We start from the raw sequence: 25,673 nt of genomic DNA, 5'->3' as shown, positions 1-25,673 counted from the left end.
CAGCCAGCCAGCCAGCAGCACAAGGAGGAGATGGGGGACACTGTCCTTGCCCTGCCTCACCCCTGAAAGGCCCCGAACGGCCCCGAACGGCCAAGCCTTATCTGAGGGGGACGCACTTGGGGGAGCATCTCCTGGGCAGCTGAGGGTGACTTTCGGCCGCTAGGTGACGGGGCCAGTGCCAGGCCGGGCTGCAGCTTGGCTGGGTGGAGCTCTGCAGCCTGTGTCTGGCCGTCTCGCACCAGGCGCTGTGGGACCCATGGAAATCTTGGGGCGGAGCCATGCAAAATATGCTTACCATACCGCCGGGCATGCTGGTCATGCAAATGCTATTCTTGGCCGAGGAATCTGGGGCTCTGCCGCAGAGCGTTGCTCCGAGTCAGCAGGGGAGCTGCCGAGCAGCAGTCTTTCAGGCAAAGCTTTTGTGGGCATCGCTTCTCGGCCTTTTGGCTAAGATCAAGTGTAGTATCTGTTCTTATCAGTTTAATATCTGATACGTCCTCTATCTGGGGACCATATATTAAATTGATTTTTGGAACCGGGAGATGGAATGGGAGCTTGCTCTGTCCACTCCACGCATCAACTTGGTATTGCAGTACCTCCAGGACTGGTGCACTTCCCCACTTGGGGAAAACAATGCTGTGAAAAAGAAAGACTGAGCAATTCTTGAAAGAAGAGCACTTTGCAATATTTTTTTGTTTAAATGTGTTTTTTTTTTCCAGTGTTTCGGAAAAGGTGCTGTTGTGTCACGGGAGGAAAAAAAAGTCTGCCCTTTTTGCTTGCTTTTCACAGGAGCTGCAAAGCAAGGCAAAGGAGCCAGCCAGCCAGCCAGCAGCACAAGGAGGAGATGGGGGACACTGTCCTTGCCCTGCCTCACCCCTGAAAGTCCCCGAACGGCCCCGAACGGCCAAGCCTTATCTGAGGGGGACGCACTTGGGGGAGCATCTCCTGGGCAGCTGAGGGTGACTTTCGGCCGCTAGGTGACGGGGCCAGTGCCAGGCCGGGCTGCAGCTTGGCTGGGTGGAGCTCTGCAGCCTGTGTCTGGCCGTCTCGCACCAGGCGCTGTGGGACCCATGGAAATCTTGGGGCGGAGCCATGCAAAATATGCTTACCATACCGCCGGGCATGCTGGTCATGCAAATGCTATTCTTGGCCGAGGAATCTGGGGCTCTGCCGCAGAGCGTTGCTCCGAGTCAGCAGGGGAGCTGCCGAGCAGCAGTCTTTCAGGCAAAGCTTTTGTGGGCATCGCTTCTCGGCCTTTTGGCTAAGATCAAGTGTAGTATCTGTTCTTATCAGTTTAATATCTGATACGTCCTCTATCTGGGGACCATATATTAAATTGATTTTTGGAACCGGGAGATGGAATGGGAGCTTGCTCTGTCCACTCCACGCATCAACTTGGTATTGCAGTACCTCCAGGACTGGTGCACTTCCCCACTTGGGGAAAACAATGCTGTGAAAAAGAAAGACTGAGCAATTCTTGAAAGAAGAGCACTTTGCAATATTTTTTTGTTTAAATGTGTTTTTTTTTCCAGTGTTTCGGAAAAGGTGCTGTTGTGTCACGGGAGGAAAAAAAAGTCTGCCCTTTTTGCTTGCTTTTCACAGGAGCTGCAAAGCAAGGCAAAGGAGCCAGCCAGCCAGCCAGCAGCACAAGGAGGAGATGGGGGACACTGTCCTTGCCCTGCCTCACCCCTGAAAGTCCCCGAACGGCCCCGAACGGCCAAGCCTTATCTGAGGGGGACGCACTTGGGGGAGCATCTCCTGGGCAGCTGAGGGTGACTTTCGGCCGCTAGGTGACGGGGCCAGTGCCAGGCCGGGCTGCAGCTTGGCTGGGTGGAGCTCTGCAGCCTGTGTCTGGCCGTCTCGCACCAGGCGCTGTGGGACCCATGTAAATCTTGGGGCGGAGCCATGCAAAATATGCTTACCATACCGCCGGGCATGCTGGTCATGCAAATGCTATTCTTGGCCGAGGAATCTGGGGCTCTGCCGCAGAGCGTTGCTCCGAGTCAGCAGGGGAGCTGCCGAGCAGCAGTCTTTCAGGCAAAGCTTTTGTGGGCATCGCTTCTCGGCCTTTTGGCTATGATCAAGTGTCGGGATTCACCTTAGCTGTCTGGCTTGCCCAGTCCAAGGTAGACTCCTTTTACAGCTGGCCTCCCTGACCTTCGGGTCAGGGAGTGGGCTACTGATCATGCCTTGAAGGGCCGGAGAATCTTTCGGGCTGGACGAGTTTCGAGTGGAAGATTTGAGGGGGAACGCGTCAGAGAACTCCCCCAGCATGGCTGAAACATCCCGTGTTTTACCGCCGGCAACGCAGTTGAGATATTCAGTTCGGATTGCCGTCCAGAAGGATTTCCAAGAAGTAAAGGATTTCGACTATGTTGTTAATAAGGTACTTTTTGAGGCTTTACAAGCAGACAAAGACAAAATTTATTGTATGCAAGAGCACAGAAACGCTTGCACGTATGATATTACTTTTGTAGACGAAGTCTCTTCCTTGAGTGCATATGAAGTGTACAAAATGGAAAAGAAGAATAGTAGTATTTTGGAAGGTGTTCTGGTGGAGCTTTGTTTCGTCCGACAAACTGTTCCATTAACTGTACATATGTACAATCCATTCGTGTCAGCAGAGAAAATTAGGAATTGGTTATTGCATTATTGTGAAGAAGTGAGAGGAGGTCAAGTTCAAAGGAATAAATTTGGGTATTTTAACGGTGATCGGAGATTTGTTGTGGTGCTAAAGAAACATCCAGACGGCATTGGAGGTTTACATCACCCCCCGGGGGTGTTTAAGATTTTGGAACAGAATGGGTATTTGTATTACCCCAACCAGCCAGTGTTTTGTAGGTTTTGTCGACAGTTTGGACATGCAAAACGGGATTGCCCGAAAGATAAATGTTGGAATTGTGGTAATCCGGACCATAAAATAGTGGACTGTGATCAGAAGCTGATGTGTACTGTTTGTGATATGGAAGGACATGTTGCAGTGTCATGCCCGACTACCCGGCGTACATATGCACAAGCTGCTAGTGAAGGTGGTTTTCACAGTGGGGTTCGTGAAGTTGAGACAAATCTGATTAGCACGTTGGAAGATTTGAGGAAGAAAGAGAAGTTGGTTGAAATCGTGGATACGGCACGGGGAGATGATGTGGGAAAAATTGTAGCGGTAGATGAGAAAGGATCTGCAGAGAGTATAGATGAAGAAGATATTGCTCAAACAGCTAGTGGAAGGGAGGGGATAGACAAAGATTCATATGTTCAAACAGCCAGTGGCAGTGGAATTAATCGGGAGGATGGTGGGGTCGCAGCTTGTTTGGTGGTTGGGGAACAGGTGGAGGAGATGGTTACAGAGAATGTTGGAAAGTTGTTAACGGAAGATGAAGTTAGGGAAATGATGGAACAATGGCCGAAGGACTTTGGAGAGGAGGGGATATTTTCTCCTGCGCGTGAAAAATTGGTTGCAGAAGGTTATTTACTAGCTCGGATTGATAGAGAATGGGAGGATGATGATTTAGAGGACCATCAAGAGTTATTCAGGTCGTATCGGGCTTACAAACGAGAGCAGTTTGAGATAGAGGATGCGGCACAGGCTAGGGAGTCAGTAGGGAGAGAAGGTACTTTGATCCCTGAGGTGGGAGGTTTTTCGGCTGAACAAGATTCAGTGTTGCCCCCTTCTTTAACATCGCATGTCGAGAATCTTTTGAAGAGAGAAAGAGTGGTTATTAAAAAAGCTGAAGGAATGGGGCAAGTTAAGGGGATGGAGACGTCGAATAGTTCTGGTGTTTTGCAGTCTGCATCGGACAGTGAGAAGAACGAGGAGGTGGATATTCGGTTATTGAAGAAGACTGAGCGAAAGTTGAGGAGACAGAGATCTGACCGGAGTCGGTCAGTCATTAGAGATGGGAAGGCATCTTTCAAATAGTACCGGAATGGGAAAAGAAGATGTGAGAAATAAGGAAAAATGAATAAAATAAAATGAAAGGTGAAGAAAAGAAAAAAGGAAAAGAAAAGGGGGGAAAAAAAAAAAAAAAAAAATTGTATAGTCTGTTGAGGAAGTTGGAATTTTTTGGTGTTTTTTTTTGATTTGGTGTTTTTTAAATTTGTGTATTTTTTATTGGCTTTTTGATTTGGATTTTTTTGATTGGCATTTTTTTAAATTGGAGGTTTGGGACGGTTGAAGGGGTGAAGTGGAGACCGAAAAAAAAAAAAGAAAAAATCTGTTCTTATCAGTTTAATATCTGATACGTCCTCTATCTGGGGACCATATATTAAATTGATTTTTGGAACCGGGAGATGGAATGGGAGCTTGCTCTGTCCACTCCACGCATCAACTTGGTATTGCAGTACCTCCAGGACTGGTGCACTTCCCCACTTGGGGAAAACAATGCTGTGAAAAAGAAAGACTGAGCAATTCTTGAAAGAAGAGCACTTTGCAATATTTTTTTGTTTAAAAGTGTTTTTTTTTTCCAGTGTTTCGGAAAAGGTGCTGTTGTGTCACGGGAGGAAAAAAAAGTCTGCCCTTTTTGCTTGCTTTTCACAGGAGCTGCAAAGCAAGGCAAAGGAGCCAGCCAGCCAGCCAGCAGCACAAGGAGGAGATGGGGGACACTGTCCTTGCCCTGCCTCACCCCTGAAAGGCCCCGAACGGCCCCGAACGGCCAAGCCTTATCTGAGGGGGACGCACTTGGGGGAGCATCTCCTGGGCAGCTGAGGGTGACTTTCGGCCGCTAGGTGACGGGGCCAGTGCCAGGCCGGGCTGCAGCTTGGCTGGGTGGAGCTCTGCAGCCTGTGTCTGGCCGTCTCGCACCAGGCGCTGTGGGACCCATGGAAATCTTGGGGCGGAGCCATGCAAAATATGCTTACCATACCGCCGGGCATGCTGGTCATGCAAATGCTATTCTTGGCCGAGGAATCTGGGGCTCTGCCGCAGAGCGTTGCTCCGAGTCAGCAGGGGAGCTGCCGAGCAGCAGTCTTTCAGGCAAAGCTTTTGTGGGCATCGCTTCTCGGCCTTTTGGCTAAGATCAAGTGTAGTATCTGTTCTTATCAGTTTAATATCTGATACGTCCTCTATCTGGGGACCATATATTAAATTGATTTTTGGAACCGGGAGATGGAATGGGAGCTTGCTCTGTCCACTCCACGCATCAACTTGGTATTGCAGTACCTCCAGGACTGGTGCACTTCCCCACTTGGGGAAAACAATGCTGTGAAAAAGAAAGACTGAGCAATTCTTGAAAGAAGAGCACTTTGCAATATTTTTTTGTTTAAATGTGTTTTTTTTTTCCAGTGTTTCGGAAAAGGTGCTGTTGTGTCACGGGAGGAAAAAAAAGTCTGCCCTTTTTGCTTGCTTTTCACAGGAGCTGCAAAGCAAGGCAAAGGAGCCAGCCAGCCAGCCAGCAGCACAAGGAGGAGATGGGGGACACTGTCCTTGCCCTGCCTCACCCCTGAAAGTCCCCGAACGGCCCCGAACGGCCAAGCCTTATCTGAGGGGGACGCACTTGGGGGAGCATCTCCTGGGCAGCTGAGGGTGACTTTCGGCCGCTAGGTGACGGGGCCAGTGCCAGGCCGGGCTGCAGCTTGGCTGGGTGGAGCTCTGCAGCCTGTGTCTGGCCGTCTCGCACCAGGCGCTGTGGGACCCATGGAAATCTTGGGGCGGAGCCATGCAAAATATGCTTACCATACCGCCGGGCATGCTGGTCATGCAAATGCTATTCTTGGCCGAGGAATCTGGGGCTCTGCCGCAGAGCGTTGCTCCGAGTCAGCAGGGGAGCTGCCGAGCAGCAGTCTTTCAGGCAAAGCTTTTGTGGGCATCGCTTCTCGGCCTTTTGGCTAAGATCAAGTGTAGTATCTGTTCTTATCAGTTTAATATCTGATACGTCCTCTATCTGGGGACCATATATTAAATTGATTTTTGGAACCGGGAGATGGAATGGGAGCTTGCTCTGTCCACTCCACGCATCAACTTGGTATTGCAGTACCTCCAGGACTGGTGCACTTCCCCACTTGGGGAAAACAATGCTGTGAAAAAGAAAGACTGAGCAATTCTTGAAAGAAGAGCACTTTGCAATATTTTTTTGTTTAAATGTGTTTTTTTTTCCAGTGTTTCGGAAAAGGTGCTGTTGTGTCACGGGAGGAAAAAAAAGTCTGCCCTTTTTGCTTGCTTTTCACAGGAGCTGCAAAGCAAGGCAAAGGAGCCAGCCAGCCAGCCAGCAGCACAAGGAGGAGATGGGGGACACTGTCCTTGCCCTGCCTCACCCCTGAAAGTCCCCGAACGGCCCCGAACGGCCAAGCCTTATCTGAGGGGGACGCACTTGGGGGAGCATCTCCTGGGCAGCTGAGGGTGACTTTCGGCCGCTAGGTGACGGGGCCAGTGCCAGGCCGGGCTGCAGCTTGGCTGGGTGGAGCTCTGCAGCCTGTGTCTGGCCGTCTCGCACCAGGCGCTGTGGGACCCATGTAAATCTTGGGGCGGAGCCATGCAAAATATGCTTACCATACCGCCGGGCATGCTGGTCATGCAAATGCTATTCTTGGCCGAGGAATCTGGGGCTCTGCCGCAGAGCGTTGCTCCGAGTCAGCAGGGGAGCTGCCGAGCAGCAGTCTTTCAGGCAAAGCTTTTGTGGGCATCGCTTCTCGGCCTTTTGGCTATGATCAAGTGTCGGGATTCACCTTAGCTGTCTGGCTTGCCCAGTCCAAGGTAGACTCCTTTTACAGCTGGCCTCCCTGACCTTCGGGTCAGGGAGTGGGCTACTGATCATGCCTTGAAGGGCCGGAGAATCTTTCGGGCTGGACGAGTTTCGAGTGGAAGATTTGAGGGGGAACGCGTCAGAGAACTCCCCCAGCATGGCTGAAACATCCCGTGTTTTACCGCCGGCAACGCAGTTGAGATATTCAGTTCGGATTGCCGTCCAGAAGGATTTCCAAGAAGTAAAGGATTTCGACTATGTTGTTAATAAGGTACTTTTTGAGGCTTTACAAGCAGACAAAGACAAAATTTATTGTATGCAAGAGCACAGAAACGCTTGCACGTATGATATTACTTTTGTAGACGAAGTCTCTTCCTTGAGTGCATATGAAGTGTACAAAATGGAAAAGAAGAATAGTAGTATTTTGGAAGGTGTTCTGGTGGAGCTTTGTTTCGTCCGACAAACTGTTCCATTAACTGTACATATGTACAATCCATTCGTGTCAGCAGAGAAAATTAGGAATTGGTTATTGCATTATTGTGAAGAAGTGAGAGGAGGTCAAGTTCAAAGGAATAAATTTGGGTATTTTAACGGTGATCGGAGATTTGTTGTGGTGCTAAAGAAACATCCAGACGGCATTGGAGGTTTACATCACCCCCCGGGGGTGTTTAAGATTTTGGAACAGAATGGGTATTTGTATTACCCCAACCAGCCAGTGTTTTGTAGGTTTTGTCGACAGTTTGGACATGCAAAACGGGATTGCCCGAAAGATAAATGTTGGAATTGTGGTAATCCGGACCATAAAATAGTGGACTGTGATCAGAAGCTGATGTGTACTGTTTGTGATATGGAAGGACATGTTGCAGTGTCATGCCCGACTACCCGGCGTACATATGCACAAGCTGCTAGTGAAGGTGGTTTTCACAGTGGGGTTCGTGAAGTTGAGACAAATCTGATTAGCACGTTGGAAGATTTGAGGAAGAAAGAGAAGTTGGTTGAAATCGTGGATACGGCACGGGGAGATGATGTGGGAAAAATTGTAGCGGTAGATGAGAAAGGATCTGCAGAGAGTATAGATGAAGAAGATATTGCTCAAACAGCTAGTGGAAGGGAGGGGATAGACAAAGATTCATATGTTCAAACAGCCAGTGGCAGTGGAATTAATCGGGAGGATGGTGGGGTCGCAGCTTGTTTGGTGGTTGGGGAACAGGTGGAGGAGATGGTTACAGAGAATGTTGGAAAGTTGTTAACGGAAGATGAAGTTAGGGAAATGATGGAACAATGGCCGAAGGACTTTGGAGAGGAGGGGATATTTTCTCCTGCGCGTGAAAAATTGGTTGCAGAAGGTTATTTACTAGCTCGGATTGATAGAGAATGGGAGGATGATGATTTAGAGGACCATCAAGAGTTATTCAGGTCGTATCGGGCTTACAAACGAGAGCAGTTTGAGATAGAGGATGCGGCACAGGCTAGGGAGTCAGTAGGGAGAGAAGGTACTTTGATCCCTGAGGTGGGAGGTTTTTCGGCTGAACAAGATTCAGTGTTGCCCCCTTCTTTAACATCGCATGTCGAGAATCTTTTGAAGAGAGAAAGAGTGGTTATTAAAAAAGCTGAAGGAATGGGGCAAGTTAAGGGGATGGAGACGTCGAATAGTTCTGGTGTTTTGCAGTCTGCATCGGACAGTGAGAAGAACGAGGAGGTGGATATTCGGTTATTGAAGAAGACTGAGCGAAAGTTGAGGAGACAGAGATCTGACCGGAGTCGGTCAGTCATTAGAGATGGGAAGGCATCTTTCAAATAGTACCGGAATGGGAAAAGAAGATGTGAGAAATAAGGAAAAATGAATAAAATAAAATGAAAGGTGAAGAAAAGAAAAAAGGAAAAGAAAAGGGGGGAAAAAAAAAAAAAAAAAAATTGTATAGTCTGTTGAGGAAGTTGGAATTTTTTGGTGTTTTTTTTTGATTTGGTGTTTTTTAAATTTGTGTATTTTTTATTGGCTTTTTGATTTGGATTTTTTTGATTGGCATTTTTTTAAATTGGAGGTTTGGGACGGTTGAAGGGGTGAAGTGGAGACCGAAAAAAAAAAAAGAAAAAATCTGTTCTTATCAGTTTAATATCTGATACGTCCTCTATCTGGGGACCATATATTAAATTGATTTTTGGAACCGGGAGATGGAATGGGAGCTTGCTCTGTCCACTCCACGCATCAACTTGGTATTGCAGTACCTCCAGGACTGGTGCACTTCCCCACTTGGGGAAAACAATGCTGTGAAAAAGAAAGACTGAGCAATTCTTGAAAGAAGAGCACTTTGCAATATTTTTTTGTTTAAAAGTGTTTTTTTTTTCCAGTGTTTCGGAAAAGGTGCTGTTGTGTCACGGGAGGAAAAAAAAGTCTGCCCTTTTTGCTTGCTTTTCACAGGAGCTGCAAAGCAAGGCAAAGGAGCCAGCCAGCCAGCCAGCAGCACAAGGAGGAGATGGGGGACACTGTCCTTGCCCTGCCTCACCCCTGAAAGGCCCCGAACGGCCCCGAACGGCCAAGCCTTATCTGAGGGGGACGCACTTGGGGGAGCATCTCCTGGGCAGCTGAGGGTGACTTTCGGCCGCTAGGTGACGGGGCCAGTGCCAGGCCGGGCTGCAGCTTGGCTGGGTGGAGCTCTGCAGCCTGTGTCTGGCCGTCTCGCACCAGGCGCTGTGGGACCCATGGAAATCTTGGGGCGGAGCCATGCAAAATATGCTTACCATACCGCCGGGCATGCTGGTCATGCAAATGCTATTCTTGGCCGAGGAATCTGGGGCTCTGCCGCAGAGCGTTGCTCCGAGTCAGCAGGGGAGCTGCCGAGCAGCAGTCTTTCAGGCAAAGCTTTTGTGGGCATCGCTTCTCGGCCTTTTGGCTAAGATCAAGTGTAGTATCTGTTCTTATCAGTTTAATATCTGATACGTCCTCTATCTGGGGACCATATATTAAATTGATTTTTGGAACCGGGAGATGGAATGGGAGCTTGCTCTGTCCACTCCACGCATCAACTTGGTATTGCAGTACCTCCAGGACTGGTGCACTTCCCCACTTGGGGAAAACAATGCTGTGAAAAAGAAAGACTGAGCAATTCTTGAAAGAAGAGCACTTTGCAATATTTTTTTGTTTAAATGTGTTTTTTTTTCCAGTGTTTCGGAAAAGGTGCTGTTGTGTCACGGGAGGAAAAAAAAGTCTGCCCTTTTTGCTTGCTTTTCACAGGAGCTGCAAAGCAAGGCAAAGGAGCCAGCCAGCCAGCCAGCAGCACAAGGAGGAGATGGGGGACACTGTCCTTGCCCTGCCTCACCCCTGAAAGGCCCCGAACGGCCCCGAACGGCCAAGCCTTATCTGAGGGGGACGCACTTGGGGGAGCATCTCCTGGGCAGCTGAGGGTGACTTTCGGCCGCTAGGTGACGGGGCCAGTGCCAGGCCGGGCTGCAGCTTGGCTGGGTGGAGCTCTGCAGCCTGTGTCTGGCCGTCTCGCACCAGGCGCTGTGGGACCCATGGAAATCTTGGGGCGGAGCCATGCAAAATATGCTTACCATACCGCCGGGCATGCTGGTCATGCAAATGCTATTCTTGGCCGAGGAATCTGGGGCTCTGCCGCAGAGCGTTGCTCCGAGTCAGCAGGGGAGCTGCCGAGCAGCAGTCTTTCAGGCAAAGCTTTTGTGGGCATCGCTTCTCGGCCTTTTGGCTAAGATCAAGTGTAGTATCTGTTCTTATCAGTTTAATATCTGATACGTCCTCTATCTGGGGACCATATATTAAATTGATTTTTGGAACCGGGAGATGGAATGGGAGCTTGCTCTGTCCACTCCACGCATCAACTTGGTATTGCAGTACCTCCAGGACTGGTGCACTTCCCCACTTGGGGAAAACAATGCTGTGAAAAAGAAAGACTGAGCAATTCTTGAAAGAAGAGCACTTTGCAATATTTTTTTGTTTAAATGTGTTTTTTTTTTCCAGTGTTTCGGAAAAGGTGCTGTTGTGTCACGGGAGGAAAAAAAAGTCTGCCCTTTTTGCTTGCTTTTCACAGGAGCTGCAAAGCAAGGCAAAGGAGCCAGCCAGCCAGCCAGCAGCACAAGGAGGAGATGGGGGACACTGTCCTTGCCCTGCCTCACCCCTGAAAGGCCTCGAACGGCCCCGAACGGCCAAGCCTTATCTGAGGGGGACGCACTTGGGGGAGCATCTCCTGGGCAGCTGAGGGTGACTTTCGGCCGCTAGGTGACGGGGCCAGTGCCAGGCCGGGCTGCAGCTTGGCTGGGTGGAGCTCTGCAGCCTGTGTCTGGCCGTCTCGCACCAGGCGCTGTGGGACCCATGGAAATCTTGGGGCGGAGCCATGCAAAATATGCTTACCATACCGCCGGGCATGCTGGTCATGCAAATGCTATTCTTGGCCGAGGAATCTGGGGCTCTGCCGCAGAGCGTTGCTCCGAGTCAGCAGGGGAGCTGCCGAGCAGCAGTCTTTCAGGCAAAGCTTTTGTGGGCATCGCTTCTCGGCCTTTTGGCTAAGATCAAGTGTAGTATCTGTTCTTATCAGTTTAATATCTGATACGTCCTCTATCTGGGGACCATATATTAAATTGATTTTTGGAACCGGGAGATGGAATGGGAGCTTGCTCTGTCCACTCCACGCATCAACTTGGTATTGCAGTACCTCCAGGACTGGTGCACTTCCCCACTTGGGGAAAACAATGCTGTGAAAAAGAAAGACTGAGCAATTCTTGAAAGAAGAGCACTTTGCAATATTTTTTTGTTTAAAAGTGTTTTTTTTTTCCAGTGTTTCGGAAAAGGTGCTGTTGTGTCACGGGAGGAAAAAAAAGTCTGCCCTTTTTGCTTGCTTTTCACAGGAGCTGCAAAGCAAGGCAAAGGAGCCAGCCAGCCAGCCAGCAGCACAAGGAGGAGATGGGGGACACTGTCCTTGCCCTGCCTCACCCCTGAAAGGCCCCGAACGGCCCCGAACGGCCAAGCCTTATCTGAGGGGGACGCACTTGGGGGAGCATCTCCTGGGCAGCTGAGGGTGACTTTCGGCCGCTAGGTGACGGGGCCAGTGCCAGGCCGGGCTGCAGCTTGGCTGGGTGGAGCTCTGCAGCCTGTGTCTGGCCGTCTCGCACCAGGCGCTGTGGGACCCATGGAAATCTTGGGGCGGAGCCATGCAAAATATGCTTACCATACCGCCGGGCATGCTGGTCATGCAAATGCTATTCTTGGCCGAGGAATCTGGGGCTCTGCCGCAGAGCGTTGCTCCGAGTCAGCAGGGGAGCTGCCGAGCAGCAGTCTTTCAGGCAAAGCTTTTGTGGGCATCGCTTCTCGGCCTTTTGGCTAAGATCAAGTGTAGTATCTGTTCTTATCAGTTTAATATCTGATACGTCCTCTATCTGGGGACCATATATTAAATTGATTTTTGGAACCGGGAGATGGAATGGGAGCTTGCTCTGTCCACTCCACGCATCAACTTGGTATTGCAGTACCTCCAGGACTGGTGCACTTCCCCACTTGGGGAAAACAATGCTGTGAAAAAGAAAGACTGAGCAATTCTTGAAAGAAGAGCACTTTGCAATATTTTTTTGTTTAAATGTGTTTTTTTTTTCCAGTGTTTCGGAAAAGGTGCTGTTGTGTCACGGGAGGAAAAAAAAGTCTGCCCTTTTTGCTTGCTTTTCACAGGAGCTGCAAAGCAAGGCAAAGGAGCCAGCCAGCCAGCCAGCAGCACAAGGAGGAGATGGGGGACACTGTCCTTGCCCTGCCTCACCCCTGAAAGTCCCCGAACGGCCCCGAACGGCCAAGCCTTATCTGAGGGGGACGCACTTGGGGGAGCATCTCCTGGGCAGCTGAGGGTGACTTTCGGCCGCTAGGTGACGGGGCCAGTGCCAGGCCGGGCTGCAGCTTGGCTGGGTGGAGCTCTGCAGCCTGTGTCTGGCCGTCTCGCACCAGGCGCTGTGGGACCCATGGAAATCTTGGGGCGGAGCCATGCAAAATATGCTTACCATACCGCCGGGCATGCTGGTCATGCAAATGCTATTCTTGGCCGAGGAATCTGGGGCTCTGCCGCAGAGCGTTGCTCCGAGTCAGCAGGGGAGCTGCCGAGCAGCAGTCTTTCAGGCAAAGCTTTTGTGGGCATCGCTTCTCGGCCTTTTGGCTAAGATCAAGTGTAGTATCTGTTCTTATCAGTTTAATATCTGATACGTCCTCTATCTGGGGACCATATATTAAATTGATTTTTGGAACCGGGAGATGGAATGGGAGCTTGCTCTGTCCACTCCACGCATCAACTTGGTATTGCAGTACCTCCAGGACTGGTGCACTTCCCCACTTGGGGAAAACAATGCTGTGAAAAAGAAAGACTGAGCAATTCTTGAAAGAAGAGCACTTTGCAATATTTTTTTGTTTAAATGTGTTTTTTTTTCCAGTGTTTCGGAAAAGGTGCTGTTGTGTCACGGGAGGAAAAAAAAGTCTGCCCTTTTTGCTTGCTTTTCACAGGAGCTGCAAAGCAAGGCAAAGGAGCCAGCCAGCCAGCCAGCAGCACAAGGAGGAGATGGGGGACACTGTCCTTGCCCTGCCTCACCCCTGAAAGTCCCCGAACGGCCCCGAACGGCCAAGCCTTATCTGAGGGGGACGCACTTGGGGGAGCATCTCCTGGGCAGCTGAGGGTGACTTTCGGCCGCTAGGTGACGGGGCCAGTGCCAGGCCGGGCTGCAGCTTGGCTGGGTGGAGCTCTGCAGCCTGTGTCTGGCCGTCTCGCACCAGGCGCTGTGGGACCCATGTAAATCTTGGGGCGGAGCCATGCAAAATATGCTTACCATACCGCCGGGCATGCTGGTCATGCAAATGCTATTCTTGGCCGAGGAATCTGGGGCTCTGCCGCAGAGCGTTGCTCCGAGTCAGCAGGGGAGCTGCCGAGCAGCAGTCTTTCAGGCAAAGCTTTTGTGGGCATCGCTTCTCGGCCTTTTGGCTATGATCAAGTGTCGGGATTCACCTTAGCTGTCTGGCTTGCCCAGTCCAAGGTAGACTCCTTTTACAGCTGGCCTCCCTGACCTTCGGGTCAGGGAGTGGGCTACTGATCATGCCTTGAAGGGCCGGAGAATCTTTCGGGCTGGACGAGTTTCGAGTGGAAGATTTGAGGGGGAACGCGTCAGAGAACTCCCCCAGCATGGCTGAAACATCCCGTGTTTTACCGCCGGCAACGCAGTTGAGATATTCAGTTCGGATTGCCGTCCAGAAGGATTTCCAAGAAGTAAAGGATTTCGACTATGTTGTTAATAAGGTACTTTTTGAGGCTTTACAAGCAGACAAAGACAAAATTTATTGTATGCAAGAGCACAGAAACGCTTGCACGTATGATATTACTTTTGTAGACGAAGTCTCTTCCTTGAGTGCATATGAAGTGTACAAAATGGAAAAGAAGAATAGTAGTATTTTGGAAGGTGTTCTGGTGGAGCTTTGTTTCGTCCGACAAACTGTTCCATTAACTGTACATATGTACAATCCATTCGTGTCAGCAGAGAAAATTAGGAATTGGTTATTGCATTATTGTGAAGAAGTGAGAGGAGGTCAAGTTCAAAGGAATAAATTTGGGTATTTTAACGGTGATCGGAGATTTGTTGTGGTGCTAAAGAAACATCCAGACGGCATTGGAGGTTTACATCACCCCCCGGGGGTGTTTAAGATTTTGGAACAGAATGGGTATTTGTATTACCCCAACCAGCCAGTGTTTTGTAGGTTTTGTCGACAGTTTGGACATGCAAAACGGGATTGCCCGAAAGATAAATGTTGGAATTGTGGTAATCCGGACCATAAAATAGTGGACTGTGATCAGAAGCTGATGTGTACTGTTTGTGATATGGAAGGACATGTTGCAGTGTCATGCCCGACTACCCGGCGTACATATGCACAAGCTGCTAGTGAAGGTGGTTTTCACAGTGGGGTTCGTGAAGTTGAGACAAATCTGATTAGCACGTTGGAAGATTTGAGGAAGAAAGAGAAGTTGGTTGAAATCGTGGATACGGCACGGGGAGATGATGTGGGAAAAATTGTAGCGGTAGATGAGAAAGGATCTGCAGAGAGTATAGATGAAGAAGATATTGCTCAAACAGCTAGTGGAAGGGAGGGGATAGACAAAGATTCATATGTTCAAACAGCCAGTGGCAGTGGAATTAATCGGGAGGATGGTGGGGTCGCAGCTTGTTTGGTGGTTGGGGAACAGGTGGAGGAGATGGTTACAGAGAATGTTGGAAAGTTGTTAACGGAAGATGAAGTTAGGGAAATGATGGAACAATGGCCGAAGGACTTTGGAGAGGAGGGGATATTTTCTCCTGCGCGTGAAAAATTGGTTGCAGAAGGTTATTTACTAGCTCGGATTGATAGAGAATGGGAGGATGATGATTTAGAGGACCATCAAGAGTTATTCAGGTCGTATCGGGCTTACAAACGAGAGCAGTTTGAGATAGAGGATGCGGCACAGGCTAGGGAGTCAGTAGGGAGAGAAGGTACTTTGATCCCTGAGGTGGGAGGTTTTTCGGCTGAACAAGATTCAGTGTTGCCCCCTTCTTTAACATCGCATGTCGAGAATCTTTTGAAGAGAGAAAGAGTGGTTATTAAAAAAGCTGAAGGAATGGGGCAAGTTAAGGGGATGGAGACGTCGAATAGTTCTGGTGTTTTGCAGTCTGCATCGGACAGTGAGAAGAACGAGGAGGTGGATATTCGGTTATTGAAGAAGACTGAGCGAAAGTTGAGGAGACAGAGATCTGACCGGAGTCGGTCAGTCATTAGAGATGGGAAGGCATCTTTCAAATAGTACCGGAATGGGAAAAGAAGATGTGAGAAATAAGGAAAAATGAATAAAATAAAATGAAAGGTGAAGAAAAGAAAAAAGGAAAAGAAAAGGGGGGAAAAAAAAAAAAAAAAAAATTGTATAGTCTGTTGAGGAAGTTGGAATTTTTTGGTGTTTTTTTTTGATTTGGTGTTTTTTAAATTTGTGTATTTTTTATTGGCTTTTTGATTTGGATTTTTTTGATTGGCATTTTTTTAAATTGGAGGTTTGGGACGGTTGAAGGGGTGAAGTGGAGACCGAAAAAAAAAAAAGAAAAAATCTGTTCTTATCAGTTTAATATCTGATACGTCCTCTATCTGGGGACCATATATTAAATTGATTTTTGGAACCGGGAGATGGAATGGGAGCTTGCTCTGTCCACTCCACGCATCAACTTGGTATTGCAGTACCTCCAGGACTGGTGCACTTCCCCACTTGGGGAAAACAATGCTGTGAAAAAGAAAGACTGAGCAATTCTTGAAAGAAGAGCACTTTGCAATATTTTTTTGTTTAAATGTGTTTTTTTTTTCCAGTGTTTCGGAAAAGGTGCTGTTGTGTCACGGGAGGAAAAAAAAGTCTGCCCTTTTTGCTTGCTTTTCACAGGAGCTGCAAAGCAAGGCAAAGGAGCCAGCCAGCCAGCCAGCAGCACAAGGAGGAGATGGGGGACACTGTCCTTGCCCTGCCTCACCCCTGAAAGGCCCCGAACGGCCCCGAACGGCCAAGCCTTATCTGAGGGGGACGCACTTGGGGGAGCATCTCCTGGGCAGCTGAGGGTGACTTTCGGCCGCTAGGTGACGGGGCCAGTGCCAGGCCGGGCTGCAGCTTCTCTGGGTGGAGCTCTGCAGCCTGTGTCTGGCCGTCTCGCACCAGGCGCTGTGGGACCCATGGAAATCTTGGGGCGGAGCCATGCAAAATATGCTTACCATACCGCCGGGCATGCTGGTCATGCAAATGCTATTCTTGGCCGAGGAATCTGGGGCTCTGCCGCAGAGCGTTGCTCCGAGTCAGCAGGGGAGCTGCCGAGCAGCAGTCTTTCAGGCAAAGCTTTTGTGGGCATCGCTTCTCGGCCTTTTGGCTAAGATCAAGTGTAGTATCTGTTCTTATCAGTTTAATATCTGATACGTCCTCTATCTGGGGACCATATATTAAATTGATTTTTGGAACCGGGAGATGGAATGGGAGCTTGCTCTGTCCACTCCACGCATCAACTTGGTATTGCAGTACCTCCAGGACTGGTGCACTTCCCCACTTGGGGAAAACAATGCTGTGAAAAAGAAAGACTGAGCAATTCTTGAAAGAAGAGCACTTTGCAATATTTTTTTGTTTAAATGTGTTTTTTTTTCCAGTGTTTCGGAAAAGGTGCTGTTGTGTCACGGGAGGAAAAAAAAGTCTGCCCTTTTTGCTTGCTTTTCACAGGAGCTGCAAAGCAAGGCAAAGGAGCCAGCCAGCCAGCCAGCAGCACAAGGAGGAGATGGGGGACACTGTCCTTGCCCTGCCTCACCCCTGAAAGGCCCCGAACGGCCCCGAACGGCCAAGCCTTATCTGAGGGGGACGCACTTGGGGGAGCATCTCCTGGGCAGCTGAGGGTGACTTTCGGCCGCTAGGTGACGGGGCCAGTGCCAGGCCGGGCTGCAGCTTGGCTGGGTGGAGCTCTGCAGCCTGTGTCTGGCCGTCTCGCACCAGGCGCTGTGGGACCCATGGAAATCTTGGGGCGGAGCCATGCAAAATATGCTTACCATACCGCCGGGCATGCTGGTCATGCAAATGCTATTCTTGGCCGAGGAATCTGGGGCTCTGCCGCAGAGCGTTGCTCCGAGTCAGCAGGGGAGCTGCCGAGCAGCAGTCTTTCAGGCAAAGCTTTTGTGGGCATCGCTTCTCGGCCTTTTGGCTAAGATCAAGTGTAGTATCTGTTCTTATCAGTTTAATATCTGATACGTCCTCTATCTGGGGACCATATATTAAATTGATTTTTGGAACCGGGAGATGGAATGGGAGCTTGCTCTGTCCACTCCACGCATCAACTTGGTATTGCAGTACCTCCAGGACTGGTGCACTTCCCCACTTGGGGAAAACAATGCTGTGAAAAAGAAAGACTGAGCAATTCTTGAAAGAAGAGCACTTTGCAATATTTTTTTGTTTAAATGTGTTTTTTTTTTCCAGTGTTTCGGAAAAGGTGCTGTTGTGTCACGGGAGGAAAAAAAAGTCTGCCCTTTTTGCTTGCTTTTCACAGGAGCTGCAAAGCAAGGCAAAGGAGCCAGCCAGCCAGCCAGCAGCACAAGGAGGAGATGGGGGACACTGTCCTTGCCCTGCCTCACCCCTGAAAGGCCTCGAACGGCCCCGAACGGCCAAGCCTTATCTGAGGGGGACGCACTTGGGGGAGCATCTCCTGGGCAGCTGAGGGTGACTTTCGGCCGCTAGGTGACGGGGCCAGTGCCAGGCCGGGCTGCAGCTTGGCTGGGTGGAGCTCTGCAGCCTGTGTCTGGCCGTCTCGCACCAGGCGCTGTGGGACCCATGGAAATCTTGGGGCGGAGCCATGCAAAATATGCTTACCATACCGCCGGGCATGCTGGTCATGCAAATGCTATTCTTGGCCGAGGAATCTGGGGCTCTGCCGCAGAGCGTTGCTCCGAGTCAGCAGGGGAGCTGCCGAGCAGCAGTCTTTCAGGCAAAGCTTTTGTGGGCATCGCTTCTCGGCCTTTTGGCTAAGATCAAGTGTAGTATCTGTTCTTATCAGTTTAATATCTGATACGTCCTCTATCTGGGGACCATATATTAAATTGATTTTTGGAACCGGGAGATGGAATGGGAGCTTGCTCTGTCCACTCCACGCATCAACTTGGTATTGCAGTACCTCCAGGACTGGTGCACTTCCCCACTTGGGGAAAACAATGCTGTGAAAAAGAAAGACTGAGCAATTCTTGAAAGAAGAGCACTTTGCAATATTTTTTTGTTTAAAAGTGTTTTTTTTTTCCAGTGTTTCGGAAAAGGTGCTGTTGTGTCACGGGAGGAAAAAAAAGTCTGCCCTTTTTGCTTGCTTTTCACAGGAGCTGCAAAGCAAGGCAAAGGAGCCAGCCAGCCAGCCAGCAGCACAAGGAGGAGATGGGGGACACTGTCCTTGCCCTGCCTCACCCCTGAAAGGCCCCGAACGGCCCCGAACGGCCAAGCCTTATCTGAGGGGGACGCACTTGGGGGAGCATCTCCTGGGCAGCTGAGGGTGACTTTCGGCCGCTAGGTGACGGGGCCAGTGCCAGGCCGGGCTGCAGCTTGGCTGGGTGGAGCTCTGCAGCCTGTGTCTGGCCGTCTCGCACCAGGCGCTGTGGGACCCATGGAAATCTTGGGGCGGAGCCATGCAAAATATGCTTACCATACCGCCGGGCATGCTGGTCATGCAAATGCTATTCTTGGCCGAGGAATCTGGGGCTCTGCCGCAGAGCGTTGCTCCGAGTCAGCAGGGGAGCTGCCGAGCAGCAGTCTTTCAGGCAAAGCTTTTGTGGGCATCGCTTCTCGGCCTTTTGGCTAAGATCAAGTGTAGTATCTGTTCTTATCAGTTTAATATCTGATACGTCCTCTATCTGGGGACCATATATTAAATTGATTTTTGGAACCGGGAGATGGAATGGGAGCTTGCTCTGTCCACTCCACGCATCAACTTGGTATTGCAGTACCTCCAGGACTGGTGCACTTCCCCACTTGGGGAAAACAATGCTGTGAAAAAGAAAGACTGAGCAATTCTTGAAAGAAGAGCACTTTGCAATATTTTTTTGTTTAAATGTGTTTTTTTTTTCCAGTGTTTCGGAAAAGGTGCTGTTGTGTCACGGGAGGAAAAAAAAGTCTGCCCTTTTTGCTTGCTTTTCACAGGAGCTGCAAAGCAAGGCAAAGGAGCCAGCCAGCCAGCCAGCAGCACAAGGAGGAGATGGGGGACACTGTCCTTGCCCTGCCTCACCCCTGAAAGTCCCCGAACGGCCCCGAACGGCCAAGCCTTATCTGAGGGGGACGCACTTGGGGGAGCATCTCCTGGGCAGCTGAGGGTGACTTTCGGCCGCTAGGTGACGGGGCCAGTGCCAGGCCGGGCTGCAGCTTGGCTGGGTGGAGCTCTGCAGCCTGTGTCTGGCCGTCTCGCACCAGGCGCTGTGGGACCCATGGAAATCTTGGGGCGGAGCCATGCAAAATATGCTTACCATACCGCCGGGCATGCTGGTCATGCAAATGCTATTCTTGGCCGAGGAATCTGGGGCTCTGCCGCAGAGCGTTGCTCCGAGTCAGCAGGGGAGCTGCCGAGCAGCAGTCTTTCAGGCAAAGCTTTTGTGGGCATCGCTTCTCGGCCTTTTGGCTAAGATCAAGTGTAGTATCTGTTCTTATCAGTTTAATATCTGATACGTCCTCTATCTGGGGACCATATATTAAATTGATTTTTGGAACCGGGAGATGGAATGGGAGCTTGCTCTGTCCACTCCACGCATCAACTTGGTATTGCAGTACCTCCAGGACTGGTGCACTTCCCCACTTGGGGAAAACAATGCTGTGAAAAAGAAAGACTGAGCAATTCTTGAAAGAAGAGCACTTTGCAATATTTTTTTGTTTAAAAGTGTTTTTTTTTTCCAGTGTTTCGGAAAAGGTGCTGTTGTGTCACGGGAGGAAAAAAAAGTCTGCCCTTTTTGCTTGCTTTTCACAGGAGCTGCAAAGCAAGGCAAAGGAGCCAGCCAGCCAGCCAGCAGCACAAGGAGGAGATGGGGGACACTGTCCTTGCCCTGCCTCACCCCTGAAAGGCCCCGAACGGCCCCGAACGGCCAAGCCTTATCTGAGGGGGACGCACTTGGGGGAGCATCTCCTGGGCAGCTGAGGGTGACTTTCGGCCGCTAGGTGACGGGGCCAGTGCCAGGCCGGGCTGCAGCTTGGCTGGGTGGAGCTCTGCAGCCTGTGTCTGGCCGTCTCGCACCAGGCGCTGTGGGACCCATGGAAATCTTGGGGCGGAGCCATGCAAAATATGCTTACCATACCGCCGGGCATGCTGGTCATGCAAATGCTATTCTTGGCCGAGGAATCTGGGGCTCTGCCGCAGAGCGTTGCTCCGAGTCAGCAGGGGAGCTGCCGAGCAGCAGTCTTTCAGGCAAAGCTTTTGTGGGCATCGCTTCTCGGCCTTTTGGCTAAGATCAAGTGTAGTATCTGTTCTTATCAGTTTAATATCTGATACGTCCTCTATCTGGGGACCATATATTAAATTGATTTTTGGAACCGGGAGATGGAATGGGAGCTTGCTCTGTCCACTCCACGCATCAACTTGGTATTGCAGTACCTCCAGGACTGGTGCACTTCCCCACTTGGGGAAAACAATGCTGTGAAAAAGAAAGACTGAGCAATTCTTGAAAGAAGAGCACTTTGCAATATTTTTTTGTTTAAATGTGTTTTTTTTTTCCAGTGTTTCGGAAAAGGTGCTGTTGTGTCACGGGAGGAAAAAAAAGTCTGCCCTTTTTGCTTGCTTTTCACAGGAGCTGCAAAGCAAGGCAAAGGAGCCAGCCAGCCAGCCAGCAGCACAAGGAGGAGATGGGGGACACTGTCCTTGCCCTGCCTCACCCCTGAAAGTCCCCGAACGGCCCCGAACGGCCAAGCCTTATCTGAGGGGGACGCACTTGGGGGAGCATCTCCTGGGCAGCTGAGGGTGACTTTCGGCCGCTAGGTGACGGGGCCAGTGCCAGGCCGGGCTGCAGCTTGGCTGGGTGGAGCTCTGCAGCCTGTGTCTGGCCGTCTCGCACCAGGCGCTGTGGGACCCATGGAAATCTTGGGGCGGAGCCATGCAAAATATGCTTACCATACCGCCGGGCATGCTGGTCATGCAAATGCTATTCTTGGCCGAGGAATCTGGGGCTCTGCCGCAGAGCGTTGCTCCGAGTCAGCAGGGGAGCTGCCGAGCAGCAGTCTTTCAGGCAAAGCTTTTGTGGGCATCGCTTCTCGGCCTTTTGGCTAAGATCAAGTGTAGTATCTGTTCTTATCAGTTTAATATCTGATACGTCCTCTATCTGGGGACCATATATTAAATTGATTTTTGGAACCGGGAGATGGAATGGGAGCTTGCTCTGTCCACTCCACGCATCAACTTGGTATTGCAGTACCTCCAGGACTGGTGCACTTCCCCACTTGGGGAAAACAATGCTGTGAAAAAGAAAGACTGAGCAATTCTTGAAAGAAGAGCACTTTGCAATATTTTTTTGTTTAAATGTGTTTTTTTTTCCAGTGTTTCGGAAAAGGTGCTGTTGTGTCACGGGAGGAAAAAAAAGTCTGCCCTTTTTGCTTGCTTTTCACAGGAGCTGCAAAGCAAGGCAAAGGAGCCAGCCAGCCAGCCAGCAGCACAAGGAGGAGATGGGGGACACTGTCCTTGCCCTGCCTCACCCCTGAAAGTCCCCGAACGGCCCCGAACGGCCAAGCCTTATCTGAGGGGGACGCACTTGGGGGAGCATCTCCTGGGCAGCTGAGGGTGACTTTCGGCCGCTAGGTGACGGGGCCAGTGCCAGGCCGGGCTGCAGCTTGGCTGGGTGGAGCTCTGCAGCCTGTGTCTGGCCGTCTCGCACCAGGCGCTGTGGGACCCATGTAAATCTTGGGGCGGAGCCATGCAAAATATGCTTACCATACCGCCGGGCATGCTGGTCATGCAAATGCTATTCTTGGCCGAGGAATCTGGGGCTCTGCCGCAGAGCGTTGCTCCGAGTCAGCAGGGGAGCTGCCGAGCAGCAGTCTTTCAGGCAAAGCTTTTGTGGGCATCGCTTCTCGGCCTTTTGGCTATGATCAAGTGTCGGGATTCACCTTAGCTGTCTGGCTTGCCCAGTCCAAGGTAGACTCCTTTTACAGCTGGCCTCCCTGACCTTCGGGTCAGGGAGTGGGCTACTGATCATGCCTTGAAGGGCCGGAGAATCTTTCGGGCTGGACGAGTTTCGAGTGGAAGATTTGAGGGGGAACGCGTCAGAGAACTCCCCCAGCATGGCTGAAACATCCCGTGTTTTACCGCCGGCAACGCAGTTGAGATATTCAGTTCGGATTGCCGTCCAGAAGGATTTCCAAGAAGTAAAGGATTTCGACTATGTTGTTAATAAGGTACTTTTTGAGGCTTTACAAGCAGACAAAGACAAAATTTATTGTATGCAAGAGCACAGAAACGCTTGCACGTATGATATTACTTTTGTAGACGAAGTCTCTTCCTTGAGTGCATATGAAGTGTACAAAATGGAAAAGAAGAATAGTAGTATTTTGGAAGGTGTTCTGGTGGAGCTTTGTTTCGTCCGACAAACTGTTCCATTAACTGTACATATGTACAATCCATTCGTGTCAGCAGAGAAAATTAGGAATTGGTTATTGCATTATTGTGAAGAAGTGAGAGGAGGTCAAGTTCAAAGGAATAAATTTGGGTATTTTAACGGTGATCGGAGATTTGTTGTGGTGCTAAAGAAACATCCAGACGGCATTGGAGGTTTACATCACCCCCCGGGGGTGTTTAAGATTTTGGAACAGAATGGGTATTTGTATTACCCCAACCAGCCAGTGTTTTGTAGGTTTTGTCGACAGTTTGGACATGCAAAACGGGATTGCCCGAAAGATAAATGTTGGAATTGTGGTAATCCGGACCATAAAATAGTGGACTGTGATCAGAAGCTGATGTGTACTGTTTGTGATATGGAAGGACATGTTGCAGTGTCATGCCCGACTACCCGGCGTACATATGCACAAGCTGCTAGTGAAGGTGGTTTTCACAGTGGGGTTCGTGAAGTTGAGACAAATCTGATTAGCACGTTGGAAGATTTGAGGAAGAAAGAGAAGTTGGTTGAAATCGTGGATACGGCACGGGGAGATGATGTGGGAAAAATTGTAGCGGTAGATGAGAAAGGATCTGCAGAGAGTATAGATGAAGAAGATATTGCTCAAACAGCTAGTGGAAGGGAGGGGATAGACAAAGATTCATATGTTCAAACAGCCAGTGGCAGTGGAATTAATCGGGAGGATGGTGGGGTCGCAGCTTGTTTGGTGGTTGGGGAACAGGTGGAGGAGATGGTTACAGAGAATGTTGGAAAGTTGTTAACGGAAGATGAAGTTAGGGAAATGATGGAACAATGGCCGAAGGACTTTGGAGAGGAGGGGATATTTTCTCCTGCGCGTGAAAAATTGGTTGCAGAAGGTTATTTACTAGCTCGGATTGATAGAGAATGGGAGGATGATGATTTAGAGGACCATCAAGAGTTATTCAGGTCGTATCGGGCTTACAAACGAGAGCAGTTTGAGATAGAGGATGCGGCACAGGCTAGGGAGTCAGTAGGGAGAGAAGGTACTTTGATCCCTGAGGTGGGAGGTTTTTCGGCTGAACAAGATTCAGTGTTGCCCCCTTCTTTAACATCGCATGTCGAGAATCTTTTGAAGAGAGAAAGAGTGGTTATTAAAAAAGCTGAAGGAATGGGGCAAGTTAAGGGGATGGAGACGTCGAATAGTTCTGGTGTTTTGCAGTCTGCATCGGACAGTGAGAAGAACGAGGAGGTGGATATTCGGTTATTGAAGAAGACTGAGCGAAAGTTGAGGAGACAGAGATCTGACCGGAGTCGGTCAGTCATTAGAGATGGGAAGGCATCTTTCAAATAGTACCGGAATGGGAAAAGAAGATGTGAGAAATAAGGAAAAATGAATAAAATAAAATGAAAGGTGAAGAAAAGAAAAAAGGAAAAGAAAAGGGGGGAAAAAAAAAAAAAAAAAAATTGTATAGTCTGTTGAGGAAGTTGGAATTTTTTGGTGTTTTTTTTTGATTTGGTGTTTTTTAAATTTGTGTATTTTTTATTGGCTTTTTGATTTGGATTTTTTTGATTGGCATTTTTTTAAATTGGAGGTTTGGGACGGTTGAAGGGGTGAAGTGGAGACCGAAAAAAAAAAAAGAAAAAATCTGTTCTTATCAGTTTAATATCTGATACGTCCTCTATCTGGGGACCATATATTAAATTGATTTTTGGAACCGGGAGATGGAATGGGAGCTTGCTCTGTCCACTCCACGCATCAACTTGGTATTGCAGTACCTCCAGGACTGGTGCACTTCCCCACTTGGGGAAAACAATGCTGTGAAAAAGAAAGACTGAGCAATTCTTGAAAGAAGAGCACTTTGCAATATTTTTTTGTTTAAATGTGTTTTTTTTTTCCAGTGTTTCGGAAAAGGTGCTGTTGTGTCACGGGAGGAAAAAAAAGTCTGCCCTTTTTGCTTGCTTTTCACAGGAGCTGCAAAGCAAGGCAAAGGAGCCAGCCAGCCAGCCAGCAGCACAAGGAGGAGATGGGGGACACTGTCCTTGCCCTGCCTCACCCCTGAAAGGCCCCGAACGGCCCCGAACGGCCAAGCCTTATCTGAGGGGGACGCACTTGGGGGAGCATCTCCTGGGCAGCTGAGGGTGACTTTCGGCCGCTAGGTGACGGGGCCAGTGCCAGGCCGGGCTGCAGCTTGGCTGGGTGGAGCTCTGCAGCCTGTGTCTGGCCGTCTCGCACCAGGCGCTGTGGGACCCATGGAAATCTTGGGGCGGAGCCATGCAAAATATGCTTACCATACCGCCGGGCATGCTGGTCATGCAAATGCTATTCTTGGCCGAGGAATCTGGGGCTCTGCCGCAGAGCGTTGCTCCGAGTCAGCAGGGGAGCTGCCGAGCAGCAGTCTTTCAGGCAAAGCTTTTGTGGGCATCGCTTCTCGGCCTTTTGGCTAAGATCAAGTGTAGTATCTGTTCTTATCAGTTTAATATCTGATACGTCCTCTATCTGGGGACCATATATTAAATTGATTTTTGGAACCGGGAGATGGAATGGGAGCTTGCTCTGTCCACTCCACGCATCAACTTGGTATTGCAGTACCTCCAGGACTGGTGCACTTCCCCACTTGGGGAAAACAATGCTGTGAAAAAGAAAGACTGAGCAATTCTTGAAAGAAGAGCACTTTGCAATATTTTTTTGTTTAAATGTGTTTTTTTTTTCCAGTGTTTCGGAAAAGGTGCTGTTGTGTCACGGGAGGAAAAAAAAGTCTGCCCTTTTTGCTTGCTTTTCACAGGAGCTGCAAAGCAAGGCAAAGGAGCCAGCCAGCCAGCCAGCAGCACAAGGAGGAGATGGGGGACACTGTCCTTGCCCTGCCTCACCCCTGAAAGTCCCCGAACGGCCCCGAACGGCCAAGCCTTATCTGAGGGGGACG

General features: G+C 49.8%; 17 non-coding genes and 4 pseudogenes across 17 annotated transcripts; all 21 read left to right on the top strand.

Moving 5' to 3' along the window:
- Positions 1 to 427: 427 nt before the first annotated feature.
- Positions 428 to 618, top strand: LOC138464794 (U2 spliceosomal RNA). Its single transcript, XR_011267375.1, has one exon. It is a non-coding gene; the product is annotated as a U2 spliceosomal RNA (small nuclear RNA).
- Positions 619 to 1,241: 623 nt separating this feature from the next.
- On the top strand, positions 1,242 to 1,432 carry LOC138464783 (U2 spliceosomal RNA). The gene has a single exon (XR_011267364.1). It is a non-coding gene; the product is annotated as a U2 spliceosomal RNA (small nuclear RNA).
- A 2,708-nt stretch (positions 1,433 to 4,140) lies between these two features.
- LOC138460599 (U2 spliceosomal RNA) lies at positions 4,141 to 4,363 on the top strand (annotated as a pseudogene).
- Positions 4,364 to 4,986: 623 nt separating this feature from the next.
- LOC138464772 (U2 spliceosomal RNA) lies at positions 4,987 to 5,177 on the top strand. Its single transcript, XR_011267353.1, has one exon. It is a non-coding gene; the product is annotated as a U2 spliceosomal RNA (small nuclear RNA).
- Positions 5,178 to 5,800: 623 nt separating this feature from the next.
- LOC138464761 (U2 spliceosomal RNA) lies at positions 5,801 to 5,991 on the top strand. The gene has a single exon (XR_011267342.1). It is a non-coding gene; the product is annotated as a U2 spliceosomal RNA (small nuclear RNA).
- A 2,708-nt stretch (positions 5,992 to 8,699) lies between these two features.
- On the top strand, positions 8,700 to 8,922 carry LOC138460588 (U2 spliceosomal RNA; annotated as a pseudogene).
- Positions 8,923 to 9,545: 623 nt separating this feature from the next.
- Positions 9,546 to 9,736, top strand: LOC138464749 (U2 spliceosomal RNA). Its single transcript, XR_011267331.1, has one exon. It is a non-coding gene; the product is annotated as a U2 spliceosomal RNA (small nuclear RNA).
- A 622-nt stretch (positions 9,737 to 10,358) lies between these two features.
- On the top strand, positions 10,359 to 10,549 carry LOC138464738 (U2 spliceosomal RNA). Its single transcript, XR_011267320.1, has one exon. It is a non-coding gene; the product is annotated as a U2 spliceosomal RNA (small nuclear RNA).
- Positions 10,550 to 11,172: 623 nt separating this feature from the next.
- Positions 11,173 to 11,363, top strand: LOC138464716 (U2 spliceosomal RNA). The gene has a single exon (XR_011267298.1). It is a non-coding gene; the product is annotated as a U2 spliceosomal RNA (small nuclear RNA).
- Positions 11,364 to 11,986: 623 nt separating this feature from the next.
- On the top strand, positions 11,987 to 12,177 carry LOC138464705 (U2 spliceosomal RNA). Its single transcript, XR_011267287.1, has one exon. It is a non-coding gene; the product is annotated as a U2 spliceosomal RNA (small nuclear RNA).
- A 623-nt stretch (positions 12,178 to 12,800) lies between these two features.
- Positions 12,801 to 12,991, top strand: LOC138464694 (U2 spliceosomal RNA). Its single transcript, XR_011267276.1, has one exon. It is a non-coding gene; the product is annotated as a U2 spliceosomal RNA (small nuclear RNA).
- A 2,708-nt stretch (positions 12,992 to 15,699) lies between these two features.
- LOC138460577 (U2 spliceosomal RNA) lies at positions 15,700 to 15,922 on the top strand (annotated as a pseudogene).
- Positions 15,923 to 16,545: 623 nt separating this feature from the next.
- On the top strand, positions 16,546 to 16,736 carry LOC138464683 (U2 spliceosomal RNA). Its single transcript, XR_011267265.1, has one exon. It is a non-coding gene; the product is annotated as a U2 spliceosomal RNA (small nuclear RNA).
- A 622-nt stretch (positions 16,737 to 17,358) lies between these two features.
- On the top strand, positions 17,359 to 17,549 carry LOC138464672 (U2 spliceosomal RNA). Its single transcript, XR_011267254.1, has one exon. It is a non-coding gene; the product is annotated as a U2 spliceosomal RNA (small nuclear RNA).
- Positions 17,550 to 18,172: 623 nt separating this feature from the next.
- LOC138464661 (U2 spliceosomal RNA) lies at positions 18,173 to 18,363 on the top strand. The gene has a single exon (XR_011267243.1). It is a non-coding gene; the product is annotated as a U2 spliceosomal RNA (small nuclear RNA).
- A 623-nt stretch (positions 18,364 to 18,986) lies between these two features.
- Positions 18,987 to 19,177, top strand: LOC138464650 (U2 spliceosomal RNA). Its single transcript, XR_011267232.1, has one exon. It is a non-coding gene; the product is annotated as a U2 spliceosomal RNA (small nuclear RNA).
- A 623-nt stretch (positions 19,178 to 19,800) lies between these two features.
- LOC138464639 (U2 spliceosomal RNA) lies at positions 19,801 to 19,991 on the top strand. The gene has a single exon (XR_011267221.1). It is a non-coding gene; the product is annotated as a U2 spliceosomal RNA (small nuclear RNA).
- Positions 19,992 to 20,614: 623 nt separating this feature from the next.
- On the top strand, positions 20,615 to 20,805 carry LOC138464628 (U2 spliceosomal RNA). Its single transcript, XR_011267210.1, has one exon. It is a non-coding gene; the product is annotated as a U2 spliceosomal RNA (small nuclear RNA).
- A 623-nt stretch (positions 20,806 to 21,428) lies between these two features.
- On the top strand, positions 21,429 to 21,619 carry LOC138464617 (U2 spliceosomal RNA). Its single transcript, XR_011267199.1, has one exon. It is a non-coding gene; the product is annotated as a U2 spliceosomal RNA (small nuclear RNA).
- Positions 21,620 to 24,327: 2,708 nt separating this feature from the next.
- Positions 24,328 to 24,550, top strand: LOC138460566 (U2 spliceosomal RNA; annotated as a pseudogene).
- Positions 24,551 to 25,173: 623 nt separating this feature from the next.
- Positions 25,174 to 25,364, top strand: LOC138464595 (U2 spliceosomal RNA). Its single transcript, XR_011267178.1, has one exon. It is a non-coding gene; the product is annotated as a U2 spliceosomal RNA (small nuclear RNA).
- The last annotated feature ends 309 nt before the right edge of the window (positions 25,365 to 25,673 follow it).

This window comes from Ambystoma mexicanum, chromosome 1p (genome assembly GCF_040938575.1).
Source record: "Ambystoma mexicanum isolate Mex_15411 chromosome 1p, UKY_AmexF1_1, whole genome shotgun sequence".
NCBI classification, from domain to species: domain Eukaryota; kingdom Metazoa; phylum Chordata; class Amphibia; order Caudata; family Ambystomatidae; genus Ambystoma; species Ambystoma mexicanum.
Note: the sequence above shows the minus strand (reverse complement) of the source record. Positions and strands in the feature narration are given on the sequence as shown.